Source organism: Lissotriton helveticus, chromosome 9 (genome assembly GCF_964261635.1).
Source record: "Lissotriton helveticus chromosome 9, aLisHel1.1, whole genome shotgun sequence".
NCBI lineage: Eukaryota > Metazoa > Chordata > Amphibia > Caudata > Salamandridae > Lissotriton > Lissotriton helveticus.
The window spans coordinates 1,080,478,158-1,080,495,462 of NC_136070.1; the positions used below are offsets into that span (position 1 = coordinate 1,080,478,158).

The window sequence follows — 17,305 nt, forward strand, 5'->3', positions numbered from 1 at the left end:
ATAAGGGTTAGTGTCCCACATCGTTAATACGAAATAACGCTCCAAATGGAGGGGGACATACCCAGGAAAGTGAAGGGTCTCTTTTGGGAGAATCTGACCTATGGTTACGTCATTCTTCTGGCCGAAAAAGATTGGTCACCTGAGTACGTAATGGATTGCCCAGTGGGAGAAGAAGTCGTTTTACCTGCTTTTTCCGACCTCGTACCGAATCAGTTAAAAATTCATATGCGCAGGAGTGGGTGTTAGTGTTAACTCCCGCATTTTACCACAACCATATTGGGTGGGATGTTGAGGCAAGTCATCACGAAATTCCATTAAAATCAATTCCTCAACCTCAGAGAAAATACCTGATCAAACATGAGGCAAAGAAATACGTCCGGGAGATTCTAGAATAGATCAACTTGAAACCAGGGTGTAATGGAGAATTGCACCTCTTCTATGAATAATCCCTTGCTTCCAGTAATAAAAACTGATAATTCATATTGTCTATTCTTAGATCATTGACATATATACGTATCCACATATACATTTGCAGTACAGAATGCACACAGCGCCGTACTATTGAATAACCATGAAGGCAAAAGCCTGGCGGCACAATTTTCAGAAAAATGTGCGCTGCTTCAACTTTTGACTGACTCTGAAAAGACTACAATTCATTTTAGGATTCTTTAATTTTAGCAGAACATACATTTTGGATTATGCAGAAACGATTAAACCTTTCTACGACTTAAAAACCTTTCTACAACCTAATTAGACCTGATTTTTCAGTACACCATTGGACACAGGAACATAGTGATATCCTATGTTCCGTACAAGCTGACATGATAGCTTCCAAACATTTACATACACATGTCAACACGACTAACCTGGTGATCCGCATAGTGGCTGGACCAACTGGGTACAACTACATCACTTTCTTTTTTTTATTTTTTATAAATTTTTATTGAAAACTAACAAACGTACAAAATAACAAAACTCACAAGGCAAGAATACAGTGAAACATGGTCACGTGTCCATGCAGGCAAAGCTCCAGTAGAAAGTACATACTGTGCGTTCAATAATCGTGGGGAAGGAGGGGTGGGCAAGGAAACAAGCGAATACGTTATCAATGAATGAAAGCTGAATGTCAATTCGGGGGAGGTGGAAACGTCAGGGTGTACCTCTTGTGGAGGAGTACATATATTCCCACGATAAGCGTTCCATTGGGACCATATCCTACCCCATTTTCTGGGCCGGCCCCGGGAATGGTACACAGTCTTCTCCCGGAACATGCACCAGTCCATATTCTCTTTCCATCCGGATATAGTGGGCGGTCTGTGAGATCCCCAAAGCTGAGCAATGTCCCTTTTCGCGACCATATTACCAAGGGTCGCCCAGTTGACCTGTGCGGTGCTGTAGTCATTGGGTTCCCAGACATTCAGCAAATAGCGCCTGGCCTCGGGAAGCAGCGACACACCCGTGACATCACCCATCACCACATGTATTTGGGACCAAAATTCAACCACCTCCGGGCATTCCCATAATATGTGGAGGAAGGTGCCAGACATTCCACAGCCACGCTTACACAACCCATCCAAAGAATAACCCATACGAACCAGACTCGGACCAGTAACATACACACGATGGAGTATCTTAAGCTGGACGAACCTAAGGCGAGCAGGAATAGCAACTTCCTTAGGCGAGGACAAAGCAGATTGCCAGTCCTCGTCATCCAGTTCTAATCCGTCAGCGCTCCACGAAGCCCTAAGGCGCGCCAGCAAATCAGCTCTATTATTAATGAGCTTCTTGTAGATCAGTGATATCGTGCTGTCGGGCACATGACCATCCAGAATGCGGTCCTCCAGGGGGGAGGATTCAGGAATATCATCCCCCACAGCGAATACAGTCAATAGAGCGTGACGGACCTGGGCATACCTGAAGAATTCCGTGTCACCAAGCTCGTACTCCGCTTTCAACACATCAAAGGACTTGACGGTACCCTTCGCCACAGGTCACCCACTTTGCTTATACCAATCATATCCCATTTGTCGAAGCCTTTCGTTCTCCACAGATGTCCCAGACATTCGGAATCATACAAAGGGGTCGCCCGGGTAAATCTGCCACACCAACCCAATGCCGCATTCGCGTCCTGCCACACCCTCAAAGCAATTTTAGTGGGACCGGTCAGTGTTCCACAGAGTCCCCTGGAGTACAACCTCTGTTGAAGGTCCCTCCAGGCAAAAGAAATTTATCCATGGAGAAAGCCGGGGCAGGGCCTGGAGCGTAGGTCGCATGGTTAATCGCACTCAACTGAGAAGCCAGTAATAACGCCTGATGTCCGGGAGGGCGATACCGCCGTCATACCACGGAAGCGTGAGTTTAGAGAGAGCGATACGGGCACGCCCATTCCAGACCAGTCGTCTCTGCAGGCTCTCCACTTCACGAAAATAACCCGAGGCCATCAGGTCAAAGGAGTTCTGAAGTGCGTATAAAAATCGGGGCAGCGACATCATTTTAAAAAGCGCCGCTCTACCGAGTGGCGATAACGGCAACCTACGCCAGCGCGCAACATCAAGCTTGAGCCGCCGAAGGGGGGGGGGGGGTAGCAAATTACGCTCATATCGCATGGAAGGGTCCAAGGAGACGTAGATCCCCAGGTACGTAAAACCGGTCTCAGCAACTTGGATCGGAAATCTACGAGGCAGTGGAGGGAGATCTCCCGCCAAAATGTAGACGCAGGATTTAGCCCAATTAATAATGAGACCAGAGTTCTTCCCAAAGGAGGTCAGAACATCGAAAAGGACATTCAAGGATTTGCGAGGGGAGGTGAGATAGAGAAGGATGTCATCCGCGTACAGCGAGATACGATCCTCAAATTCGGGAGTCCACCGAATACCCCGCATTGAAGGCTCCCAACGGAGCCACTCCACCAAAGGTTCCAGAGCAATGGCGAAAAGCAATGGAGACAGCGGGCAGCCCTGCCGGGTACCACGCCCAAGTGTGAAAACACAAGACACTTTCCCATTAACTACCACCTGAGCCAGGGGCCTCTATAGGAGTTTCACCCAGGCAATGAAACCTGGCCCAAACCCAAACTTCGAGAGGGCCGCCCAAAGGTAGGGCCACTCAATTGTGTCGAAGGCCATGGTAGCGTCAAGGGAAGCCAAAATGGCCGGTTCAGAGAGTGTCCCAGCTCTCGCGAGAACTCCATGGAGTCTGCGAAGATTCAGAGCAGTGTTGCGGTGCGGTATAAAGCCGGATTGATCTGGATGGATCAAATCTCCGATCACAGTAATCAAGCGATTAGCCAATAATTTAGCCAAAATCTTGGGTTCAGCATTGAGTAAAGAAATGGGTCTGTACGAAGTACAATGATCCCGCGGCTTACCCTCCTTATGGATAACTACAATGGTAGCAAGTCGTTGATCAGCGGGGAGGGAACCAGACTCCAAAGCCTCAAGGAACATTTCCCTTAAGTAGGGTGCCAATTTGTCGGGTCGCAGCTTGTATAGTTCGATGGGCAAGCCATTGGGACCCATGGCCTTGCCAGAGCGAAGGGAACGTATAGCCACAGCCACTTCGTCCACTGTGAGCGGAGCCTCCATGAGATCCCTGTCAGCGTCAGAAAGGCAGGGCAAGGCGATATCTCGCAACAGCAAACGAGAGTCCTCCTCATTTCTACCACTAACTGAAGTGTACACTGTTTCAAAGTGGTCTACGAAACACTGAATAATCCCAACTGGGTCAGTAACACACTCACCATTAGGCCTCTCAATCACCGGAACAACACGATTCATTCTCTCTTTCTTGTCCAACCACGCAAGCAATTTACCAGCCTTGTCTCCAACATCATACAACCTGCCCTGCTGCTCCCGATACATCATTCTCGCCGCATCAGTCACAAGAGCCCTGTAGTCAGCTTGTTTCAAACGAAGGGAGTGCAGCTTTTCACTAGAGACACCTGATTCAAGATCGTCTTCAAGTGCAGTTATCTCGGATTCCAATCGTACAAGTTCCACATTTGCAGCCCGCTTATCGGCGGCAATCAATGACAGGGTTTGCCCACGTACAACCGTCTTAAAAGCCTCCCACAATGAAACAGCAGAAGAAACAGACCCCACATTGTCGTCGAAATAATGATCAATAGCTTTCACAAGTTCAGAGCGGGTTTTGGGATTGCGGAAGTACCAGGGATTAATAGGGGCAAATCTACCCTCACTGCCCGCCCCAACTTTATAACTAAGCCACAAGGGGGAATGATCAGAAATACCCCTAGGGAACTGACGAATCTCTCTAATGGAAGAGGATTGGACCAATGGCATTAAGAAGTAATCCAGTCTGGAGAGACTACCATGGGCCCCGGAGTGGAAAGTGTACTGTAATTGTGTGGGGTGCAGTAATCTCCAGCTGTCTACCAGCCCGAAGGTGTCAAGCAGGTCACTCAGCCACATTTGGGCCCTGGGTAAATCCCTAGGAGGATGACGATCGGAAGTGCCGGAGACAACAGAATTAAAATCCCCACCCAGAATCAAGAGGCCCTCAGGAAGTCCCAATATAACCCTGCCGAGATCAGCGAAAGTCGAGGCCTGTAGGCCCGGGGGGACATACACAGAAAGTATGGACAATGTCTTCCCCTCCCATCTACCAATGAGCGCCGCGTAGCGCCCCCTGTCATCAAGCTTTACTTCATCAATTTCAAAAGGGAGAGAGGACCGGACAAGAATGCCCGCCCCCCTGGAACCAGAAGTAAAACCAGAGTGAGCCACCAGACGATATCCACGCCTATTCATGGCCTGACATGCGTTACCTATCAGATGCGTTTCCTGCAAAAGAACAATATCGGGCGAGTGACGCCTAAGGAACCGCAATACGATCCCTCGCTTTATCCTGTCACCCAACCCATTGACATTCCAGGATAGCAGTCTCAACTCGCCACCCCCCATCCCCTGGAATTAAGCGGAGCAAAACCCACAAAGGACCCACTGACCAGAGTAAAGGAAAAAAACAATACGGTGCCTCATGAATGAAAGGAAACACACACCCAACCCCCCGCCCCCCCCAACTTGAACCCGTTACAACACCCCCCACCCTGCACCCCTGCGTACGACTCATAAGCCACCCCAACTTGCAGTGTGCCTGTCGCCCCATCAATAATCTAATCTACGCAAAGAACCCAGGAGGAGGAAGAGTCCCCATTCACCCCCCGCCACCCCCAGGCTAATCCGGGCTTAAAAAAAGAGGATCAATGTCCAGACTCAGCTGAAAAAGCAGAAAAGTTCAGACGCCAGGATCCACGCTGCAATCTTCACTCTGGCAAGCCCCCATCGGCGCCCCCGGGGTGCCCAGTACGATCGTCTCTCCCGGGCAGGGAATCAAGCCAGTCACTTCCGTTGTCCGGGCGATCAAAGAAAAATGTACGTTCCCCATATTCAATCCGAAGTCTGGTCGGGAACAACATGGCGTACTTAAGGCCCAAGTCCCGGAACCGTCTCTTTACTCCCTGAAATCCCAGCCGTTGCCTCTGAACAAGCGGCGTAAAATCAGGATAAAAGGACACTGAGGCGTTTTCAAATTTCACAGGGCCCTTGTCCCTCGAGGCTTGAAGGATGGCGTCACGATCCCTAAAGTGGAACAATCTGGCAATAATGGGCCTCGGGGTGCACCCGATTTCGCCTTCCCGCCCGGGACTCGATGGGCGCGTTCAACAGCAAAGAATTTGCTGAGTCCGGCGGGAGCAAGATAATTCGTGACCAGATCCTCCACCAAAAGGTCGACCGCAGGCATCTCGGGACCCTCAGGGACACCGATAAGGCGTACATTATTGCGGCGGGCCCTGTTTTCATAATCCTCAAGACGACGAGCCATCATGTCGTGTGAGGAACGCAAATTACCAATTTCAGTCTGAGTATCCGTGACATCTGTAATAAGACTGGAAGTCTTCAAATCCAATGACTTGACCCTCTCATTGGTCTTCGCCAAATCCGCTCTAATCAGCGTGATGTCGACGGCCACCGTGTCAATCTTAGAGGCGAGGGCCTCGTACTGCTGTCCCATGGAGGCCTGCATTTTGGTAATGGCACTCATGACGTCCTGTAAAGATCTGTCCGAAGGCGCCGCTGAGACAGTCTTAGGATCGTCTAAAGTGCGACCAGAACCGCCTGGGGACCCCTTCACCTGAGAATAGTGGTCCATAATGTTCGTCTGGGTCTGACCCCCACGGAGAGGTGTTTTGAGCTAGCGCCTCTCGGGATCAGGTCTGGTGGCCATATTGGAGAAGGGACCTCGAAGGGGTCCCCGCGACCTGGTAAAAATGGCCAGTCGTAGAGTGGCCAGACAGACAACAAAACCAGACCAAAAGTGCAGAAACGTCAAGGAAGCTAGAGTCAGGGCACTCAACAGGGACAGCACAAAACAGTGGAGAGACACCAGGGCAGCCGAAGATCGATCAGGGTAGCGCTTCCATCAATCCGAGCCGGGAGTAGAAAACGAAAGCGAAAGTCAGAAGGGGTCGACCGAAGGGGACCCCCTCAGCCGTTGTTGTTCAATTACTCCCCGGCCTGCCAAGCAACTGAACCCCCGGTCCGTGTCGGGGCGGGCCGCAAAAAACTAGCAGCGATGTAAAAGTGGATCCCAGCGTCCGAATTCGATTTTTCAAAGAATATTAAGATCAGCGGGGGTGTGCGAACAAAAGCCCGTCTTCAAAATCAGGATGTAGTCAGGATATCTGCGAAGGGCGGCACGGGTCCGGGGAGCTCTGTGCTCACGCGACCATCTTGGATGCCCGCGAAGCTCCTCCTCCAACTACATCACTTTTAATGTCGGCGATACAGTACCTACTACATACAAATCATATTTGTACACAATCGCTGAAATGCGTTTTGCACCAACAGAAAAAATACAGCAGTACAGACTGCGAGAGAGAGATAGAGAGAGAGATAGAGAGAGAGAGAGAGAGAGAGAGAGTGAGTGAGTGAGTGAGAGAGGGAAAAAAATACAAAAACACTAACAAAGGAACACGTATAATTGTCGTAACCCCGGTACCGACCTTGGAGGCTGTGACGAAGGCAAGCATTCCGAATCCTAAAGCACTGAATCCACAATGGATTCAATGGGCTAACTCTCACTGCAACAGATGTAGATTACAAATTTGATTCTACATTACAAACACAAGCATTCCTACAGTATGAACAAATCTATCCTCTACCGAATGAAATAATGGCTCTAGATCGATATGAATGTGTAATTTATACCAATGGATCTGCCCAGCCGGCCGTAGGAACGAAACGGCAATGTTCAGTGGCATGTACAATTGTGAAAGGTTGCATGCAGGATGGGAAGTGTCTTCCTGGAGAAACACTGTACAGCGCAGCTGGCGGAACTAAAAGCCCAGATAATGGCACTACAAAATACGATCACAAATTTCCCACACTGACAGTGTGTGATTCATTTAACTGTATTCAGTCCTATTACGAATATTGACATTATTGGGGGCAGAATGGATTTAGGGATTTCAAAGGTTGCTCAGTAAAGCACAAGATGCTCAGGGAACAAGTGGTGAAGCTGAAAGACTGCCTGCCACGGGCTCGTGTTATTCATACATTGAGCCATCAACGTGTTGGCGTTCACATTGAAGGGAATTCAATTGCGTATAAGGCTGCCAAGGCAACACTGTGTACTGCTGCCGTTGCTGCAATAACTCGTTCTAGCATGAGAATAGATGGAACAACTATGATAGCTGTCAATGTCACGTGCAACAGCTCTGCCCTCCGGAAGGCTTTCCACTCATGTACTCCTACAAATTAGATGCGCAAAACATCCCATATGCTCAAATTCCAGTAGTGGGGGACAGAGTAATACCAAACACTGATCACAGATTGGGATTAATACTAGCTGCACATGAGGGTCTGGGTTCAGCACATGCAGGGATCTCTGCTACGGTTTCACTACTAAAGCAGCGCTATTGGTGGCCAGGTCTAGCTAAACAGAGCAAGGACTTTGTCCTCTAATGTGACAACTGCCAGCAGATGAAGGGCTCCACCATAGCACATCCACTGCAGACACCTTTATTGATCTCAGACAAACCTCTTGTGTGTGTCTATTTGGATCACTGCAGCCCCATACACTCTGACAGGGCTTACTAGTACATCTTGGTGGAAGTGGATTCATGCTTTAGATTCCTGTGGGTTTTGCCCCAGCACTCGGCTGATGCTCAAACTGTTATAAAGGATTTGCGAGTCTTTATCGGGACATGCACAATTGGCACACTATATTTCTACCAGGGCCTGTTGTTACGCTTTCAGGCTTACAAAGAAGCCATGGGAGGTGTGGGTGTGACCTTGCTGTACTCCTCCCCCTATCATCCTGAAGGAAATTCGGTAGCCGAGAGGGAGAACCGTCCTTAACAGCAAGGGTATTAGGCTCGGGCGGTAGTTGGGTCAATCACCTATATGGGGTCCTGAGGGCACTTAACAGCATGCCAAGAAAATCCCTTATGAGCTGTTTGTGGTAAAGATGTGGGTACCCAACCTCGATAGTTTAAGCACAGTGGCGGCTGAAAAACCATTCGACCTCAATGATCGTTTGGATGTTTAGACAGGACCTTAAAGAATACCGTGGTTTACAAAGCAATGTCCAAGTAAAACGCACCGCCACCGGTGAAGTGAAAACAGTAACAGCAAGACCTGCCTGGGTACCGGAGATTGGGGAACTGGTCAGAGAGAAAATAGTGGACAAAAAATAATTTGGGCCATCTTTGGGCCTGTCCTAGTTGTCGAAGGAACCAAAACTGTCCTCCTCCTAGCTCTTGTTGGCCGTCGAGGCAAAGTTTTGTCTTAATTGATCTGATGAAACTACACTATGTGGCCAATTCTCAACAGTAGGCCACGTGGGCCATCTCACTTCTCGCTACCGTACTGGAAATTCAGATGGAAGCTTTAATAATGACTGAAGTGCCACTTTCCAAAGTGAAGCTGTGAACGACAATGAAATTATGCTTCTCCCAGTTCAAACAACCACAATTGTACAGTCAACAAATACAGAAATTTCAATTCAGAAAATCGACGACGTCTTTGTCAACATGCCCCAGATCGAGTCCTCTACCAGTTCTACAAAACCTGCTGAGCTGCCAAGATTAGACCAGACAGTGTCTGGCTACTTCGTGCATTATGACAATATCTCATCAGAGCCAAGTTAACCTGAGCTGCCGACATCGCCTCTCCAGGGCTCGACAAATCTTAAAAATATCACTTGACCTGCAGGTCTATTGACTAAAATGTTCTACTCGACCTAACATTAATTCACACGACCCACTAATTGGTTGCATACAGATTTTGCAGTGTTGTTGATCTATGACCAGTAAGACATGATACATTTTTCGAGCATCATTACTATTCTCACTGCAATGTTTTGAAAGTTACAAGCACGGCCTCGGTTAAACACTCAGCATTACTCGGGTACACCACGGAACCTTAAACATGCTAGAGCTCTGCCTTAGATAAACACTCTAAGCCACTTGGGTACACTGTACATTAAACAAACTAGAGCGTGGCCCTGGATGAATGCTCTTAGCAGTACTTGGTACACTGCTGTACTTTAAACATACTAGAGTACGGCCTAGGAAAGGGCATATTGCACCATGGCTTGTAACAGAAGTAACTATGACTGGAACGTTTTTACGGGCTCTTGCATTTGTATTTTAAGTACCTGCTATCAGACCAGTGTGCAAGCACAACGTGGGCCATATAGACAATACTGCCCTGCTTGCTCTTGACATATCGTCATTTTCCATCATTCTCCTTTGCCGGTCGCTGACGTGGGGACCTGTCTGTCAAGAGACGGTGAAGCCTCTTACTGCGATTTCACATCATAGATTGATATTACAACCTACCCCTACATCTGTTTCACTTCCTGGTGGGCTCCATGGCCTGGCCTTTTAATTTAGTGAAGTCGGCACAGACCAGGTCCTTCTCATGAACGGTCGTGCTTCATATATAGTTAATTGCAGAGAATCACCCAGGGAAATAAAAAGATATGCGTTTAACGTGGTTGGTTGCACAATTTGAAGTACACGTATATTTTCGTTCTTGTTCACTTTTCTGCAGCCTCCTTATATTTATACCACTTTTATCTTTGCCAACCCACCCGTTCACTCCTTCCTTACTATAGATCGTATTATGCAGGTAAATATTTTTCTAATTAAAATAACAGGGAATTGTAGGCTGCTGTTTACCCTCTCTGCTGTTATACCGCGGGTGCACCCCCGACTTCACCCGCCTTTCAGAGCTGGGAAATCCAATTTCTAATATATGAGAAAACACAATTTTCTGCGCTGACATCTGGCTCCTTGATGAGCAACCACTGAACGAGGCATGTGCAGTGAGTACCCTCTGGCCGCCTGTGCCGCCCTCTAAGTAGATTTCATGAATGCTTTGCAGTTTCGAGATCTCAAACTACACCTTTCTCATGTGCCTCATCTAGCTCTGGTTCTCTGAGCACTATCAACCTTCTGATTGCAGGCAGTTCGCAGTGCCAATGTGATCGCACACATTAATTATAATTATGCCTAATGCTTAATTTCTATTCAAGTAGGTTTATTTACGTTGCCGGTAAGTTTGTGCTTTTCCAGGATAGAAGACTTGAAGTCTGAAACAAAACCCGGGTAACAATAGCCCCCGCTGTGGGTTAATCCCCTTCAAAGCCACCCTCCCTCAGCAATTGGAGAAAGAGCCCCTGACCGGCGGCTGTGTCCCCATCCAAGCGCACTTACCGTAGGGCCCCGCAGAGATATCGAGCCGTCCTCAGCAGGCGCAGGCTCAATTCACGGGCAGAGCTCCACTCACAGGGCTCCCTGGACCATGGTTAAACACCCCAGGTGCATGAGGAGAACTTCTGCTCTGCTAGGGCGCCACTGTCGTTCATTGCCTGCCTCTAGTCTTGGGTACAGGGGTTGGCAAAGGCAGTTAACACTCTTGTCAGGCAGTTATCCTTCCGTGGCTCATTGTTAATCAGCCAATGAGAAACGTGTAAACATGCTCCCATACACTTAACTGTGCGGAGATTAGCTACCATCTGATTGGCTGATTGCAACGCGGGCTCGGTCTACTGAGACCTAGTTGCAATCAGCCAATCAACACCTTTGCTTTTCCCGCATTTGGTCACGGCAGTTCATGAATATTTCACCCAGCTGCCCTCTAGAGCCTTCTACCAGCACTGCACTTTAGCACAGCCACAGAACTCACTCGCCAGGCCGGTCAAGTAGGCCTGAAAACTGTCTCGCCCTGAAAGAAATTGACTCGCATTTGCGAGCGGGCGAGTAAATTTTTCGAGCCCTGCTCTCTCTTTCAAGCTTCGAGCTTATGCTTTCTATTTTTGGCTGAAAAAATACTTACTTTGTTGTTCTCTATGGATTACAATTGGCTTACTTTTCCTGGTACTTTTGACTGGTATAGTGACTCTATTTTTCCTACTTCTAAATGGACGCTTTCTCCCAGAACGCTCTGCAGTACAACTTGTGAACCTGGTCATTAAACAACATGCATCATCACACCCTGAGCTAAGAGACTTGTCCCTGGTGAACATTACAGCAGTTCCAGTTCCTGAAGGAATTGTATGGGACAGGGTATTGTATGATGTATTTGGTCCTACTAAACTTTTGAAAATTCCTTATTTGTTCAAAATTTCTTTAAATTACATTATCACCTCTAGTACTTTCTCTGATGATTGGGACATTGAAACTGTGCATAATTTGCTTTCAGATTTAGAGCAATCGGCTGCATTTAGAAATTATGAATTATAATTGTACAAGAAATTTTGGAGGCATGTTCTGTTACCAGCATAATGGTCACCATTTTTTACATAAAGCCAGTATTCCACTCACTCTTTTTAAAATGACAACCAATGGGAGCACTGCGCCTAAAGGTAATTCAAAGACTTTTGCACTGAAGTTTGCTTATTTTTCAGGTTTTGAAATATCAGACCCAGTTTCGTAATACTACAGGCTCTCACCTACACCTGCAAAGAAAAATATGCTAATAAAAAGACCCAGCTGATATACTCTGATAATTTATTTCCCAACTGTCTATACAGAGTTTCGACTTTTGAAAATACACAATAGACACAGAATCAATCTGGGGGACAAAAGATTGGCAGGTTCAGGGGACAGAGGCCTTATTTAGAGCATGGCTCATACCACATGAAATGATTTTCCTGAACAAACTTCATGTCTAGGCATAGTGAAAAGAAAAGATTTGAGTGCACCTCGTATTCCCGCATTCTCACATTTCAAGAATTGGCAGCACTTTACACACTTTAGTGAGGATACACTAGATACCATGATATGGAATGGTTCTTTCAATTCATCGGATCCCTATTGTTTTGGCCTGCGGACACAAATTGGTGTCAATCTAGATTCCTGGGTAACACTAAAGGGTTTTGGATCAATAGGCCTGACCAAAGATGTGTACAGACAGAACACTCGGGGGTGGTCACGTCATATAGTGTTGGGACGTTATGCCTAGATTGGCTAAAGACCTCAACACTCTCCCAGGTGAAACAACACGTTTCCCTCCTTTCTGATTACGTAGATCTCAGGGATTTTTTACTAGGTTCCCAGAACCCATGTCAAAAGCAGCCTTTTGTACGGAATATACAATGAGCTGTGGACGATTTCTCAACAGGAAACTGCTGAGAGATTGCATGAGATTTATAGGGTTCATTTAGAAAAGGCTTTGGCTGTGGTTGACAGCGGCATGACCACTTTATCATCCAGAATACATTCACTGCGCAACAAAGTGTCTTCCGCAATTAACATAATGGAGCAAAATATGTCTACATTACAACATGGACAGTCACAATTCCGGTCAATAGTAATATTGAGCTGGACGTTACAAACTTTACGTTCTGGCCACGTGTCATGGCGTTACATCAACAGTACAAATCTGTTTTTAGCATACGATCTAACAAAAAATGGATGCCAATGGCGTGTAGAGAAGTGAAATATACCATGTTGCACATTGAAAAAATAGACCAATTACCTTTCACTGTGGTGGAGACACCATCTACTTACTGGATAGTCCATGGTTACATCACCCTACCGGTCACGACCTTCCAATACCAATATTGTCTTCAATACCAACAGGTAGGCAGATATCAAGTGCTAGGAGAAGGATATGTGCATGAGTATTGGGAATTACCGTTCAGGTATAGATGCAGGAATGGGGACACAAATGGTTTTCTTAGTAGCTCCGAAATGAAGACGCATTAGGTGGTTCTTTGGTTTGCTAGGACATTTCTCTTGTTATCTGAAGGGTTCCCCAGCTGCCGTGATTTATCCTGTGTTCAGGCTGCTCGCGAATAGGAGCTATTTAATGTGGAGTGATCAAGATTGCTGCGGAATAGACCCGGGCATCGCTTATCTAGTGACAGTTTATTCCATAGTTACTTGTTGTACACCAGGACTGATTCCACCTGCCTGCACAGTTAGGGAAGCAGCGGTATGGCCTTTGATAAATGTTTCCAACTTAAAATTTGACTCCCTGAACACAACTGCAAACCATGCTTTTACAGAAGGATGTGGTCTTAACTTCAGCCAAAGTGGCATTTGATCTCCAGGTTGCAAGGTCCTCGTCTGAGATAGAGACCTTACTCCACACTAACTTCCCTCTGCATTTTGGGGAGCTGGTCCATCGTATCTTTAACATGTCTAATACAAAAGGAATAGTGCACGTTTTTAAATGTATCGGTTCTGGTTTGGTTAGCACCTTTCAGACGATATTCAGAGTCATGCCATCTTTCATACACTCGTGTTGGGAAGCGTTTTTGGAGGCCTCTTGCTGGTCCTGCTACTTGTGGTGGGAATACAGATTTTTGTCTATCTGATCCGCAATGGACGTCCCAGTTCAACTCGGAAAGGAGAATGCACTGTTAGTGCTGTGTTGCCGTGAGCGCATGATACATGCCTTCAGCACACCTCTGCCTCAAGAAATAGATGAGCACTGGTTCTTGTTGTTCAGGTCGGTCTGGCTTGACTGCATACAACCTGTCTTCTGCTGCCTGCTTTGCAGCCACATATGTGTACTGGATATATGTCTCGGATCAGAATTGGTTGCGCCACTGGACATTGAAGTACTGATGGACCCCCTTAAAGGCCCATGCATATTGCTGTCCCCAGCATGTTCCATTGATGATGAATGCATTCTTAGAGCCACCCTGGGATGCTTCAGTTCCTAAGAATGTGAACAACGGCTCTGCGGAAACTTGTGGGACACGACGCCTCCAGGAGCTACTGCTGTGGTAACTGGATGGATTCCACTTTGCTCCATAAACATGCTACAAGGTGCGCCTCTGGGAACATCTGTAGATGTGGGCAACAACAATGTTGCGTCTACCACTCGAAACACACAAATAATTGGCCTTTTTCCATGTGGGAACAATTTGGTCTCTTTTTTTAAACAAAATGTACCAAAACAGCTTTTTCTTTTTCTAAGCACCATGGCTTTCTGAGTGCTTGGGATCTCAAATAATATAATTACTTATAATACTTTTACATATTTTATTGGGAATCCAGCTTTTAGATGCTTTTAAAGAGTAGTTGTTTATCATTTTTAAAACTATCTGCTGCTTTTTAGTTGGCTTTTTAGATATCGACCCTTAGTATGAGGAGTGGGTGTTATATTCCCGGGTTAGGCCCATTTAGCGAAACAGCTTATTTCTTACATTGTCCTCACAAATAATATTTCCAAGCTGTGACGTTTTGCATACATTTGCATGCACGACAATGTTGGCTTTGTTTCTCTGAAACTGAACTTATTTTGCATCTAGCTTACAACATCATTACTTTGTCCTCCTGTTGATAAACATCATTACAACGCCCTGAACATCAAGGTCTCATTCCTTAATACGGACAAATGTCATCACTATCTTCATCCACAGGGCGACAGGGCTATCTACACATTGGCTTTACACCTATTTACAAGTTTCGCATAGTAGGAGTACGTTAGATTACTGCTTTGTTTATGTGCCTGCATATATACAATTGTTTAGCACCATGGTTGAACTATATGTACTATTTACGCTGTTGGTGCTTGTAATGACGCTTATCTGCTTCTGTCTACTAATCATTGCAGCACACTTATTTTATGCAAGAATAACGTTGGTTCAATAAATAGTATTAAAAACGTTCCACTGTGTATTCTCTGTATATTTCTCTGAGAATAAGTAAGCACCAGTGACTGAGCGAAAGGTAATGTACTGTTTCCACGATCCCTGAGGGGTCAAGGCTGTCATGTTCAGTGGTTGCCAGAACCCCTCGCTCCTTGGTAGGTTAGAGGGGCTTACTGTGGCACTGTGAGCTAGCTGGTCTATAGGCCAACATATCCTGCAGTGGTATAAGGAATCAATCCTGACACCAGGCCCTTAGTTTATGTTGTCCGAATAATGCACAGTCCTACAGATTGGTAGGAACTACACGATACTTGTATTATTTAAGGTCCGTTCTTTAACGTGATGCACTGAAATAACAAATGAACCATCTAATCATAGAGAAAGATGTGCAGAGAAATCTGATGACTATTCTGGGTGACTGATGTTAGTTGACTGGGTAACATGTGAATCCCCCACCTCCTTGTAACTACAATTCTCACTTTGTTCAGCTTTTTTGGGAATTGCAACATATTGACTAGATTGTCAAATCCTTGTAAACCATATTTGTAGTGTTTATAGTTATTTTTGAAAGATTTGTGAACTACATGCCCTTCTACAGAACCATTCTGAATATAGACACTCCTTTATCACTGGGCCGCAATTCTGTTTTGGTTTTGTACGATCAGTGATATAAGAGGAGTATTTGAAGAATGGTAAGCAAGGAGAATCAAATAGACTGTTAAATTCTTGTATTTTCATATTACAGGCAACATTTTTTTGCCCATTTAGATATTGTTAAAAATACAAAAAACATTGAGACTGGTGTTCCTTTTCTAACAAATTGAAGTTTTAAGCATTGCATCACAAAATATGCATATTCCCGTTGTAAGGAGGCATCAATGACAATGATTGGCTGACATTATAGGATCACATTTATGTGAATAAGAATCTGTCTGACTTCCCCAGTGCAGTCTGTGTTTTTTCTGGTGCAAAATCTGCAAGAGGCCATGTAAAATTATGTTTTTTGCTTTTTAAATTGCTTTGAAATATTGAGGGTTACTTGCATAATTGTGTTTAATGTTTGGATTGAACTCTGGCTGTGTAAAGTCCCACAATGTGTTTTCAGATGTATTTTCTAAGTTTACTTCTTACCTCTTTATTTTGTGATCGTGCTAACCTACTAAGTAAAGCCTGAGTAATTGAAATGATTACTCTTCAATGTTCAAAGTTTCAACTCTTGGCTTTCCCATCAACCACACAGGAAATGTGTTTTTGTGCAAGGGTTCCTCCATCTGACTTGGTTCTGCACTATTGTGTATTCGTATTGGAGGGAGGTCACCACTGCATTGTCTGCTATAATAGAAGAAGTCTGACCAGACCCCTTGAAAGCCCTTCTAGGATATATTGGGGATATAGCAGTAATGCATAGAAAATGTGTGGCCTTATCCCTCTTATTATCAAAATGATTGGTGGCTCGCAGATGTAGTGGAAGAAGAGCACCAAAAATTAAAACATTGACTCACTGACTTACTATATTGTAATGTGCAGCTTGATTCTTATGTCGAGCAGCTCGTCCCTGCCTCCAGGCCCAGAGGCATTTGGATATATATCTGCTGCACCAGCTGAAAGATGCTGCCCAATTGATAAATATGATGATTCTGGAGGACTCTGTCAGAACATTTCATAGTTTGCTGCTGTACATGGAATTCTTGTGACCGGTTATTTTAGTTTACTGAATCCTCCTAGCTGATTGTCTCCTTGCCTTCCCACAGGATTATAACTGTGCATGGAATTCTTGGCCGACTGTTACATAGGGCCTTATGTATGACTCACTCCCCGTGAACTTTTATAATTTCATTACAATACAAGTGTTATATTCTTTCATTTGTTTTTTGCCATTGTTCTCTATTTGTTTTTCGATTACGAAGATGGACAAAATAAAAGTTTTAGAAACAAAAAGAAGAAAACTTGCCTTTGAAATGGCTGTGATATTTAGTGCTTCTTGAACAAACAGAAATTCGATATCAATGGGAATGCCAAACTATTTGATTGTTTCTCACATCGACATGCCCACTAATATAGTTCTATTAGGATGAATGGTACCAGTTTGTTTCAAGTTTACTAAAGATGACCACATCTATAATGTTCTGCCTTGAGAAAGGAATCATGCTGGCCATGCTTTAGTTGT

At 45.5% G+C, this 17,305-nt stretch overlaps 1 protein-coding gene across 1 annotated transcript in view; it reads left to right on the forward strand.

Moving 5' to 3' along the window:
• LOC144783370 (TATA element modulatory factor-like) overlaps positions 1–17,305 on the forward strand; it is a 131,408-nt gene that overhangs the window by 22,834 nt on the left and 91,269 nt on the right. The gene's annotated exons all lie outside the window — the stretch shown is intronic.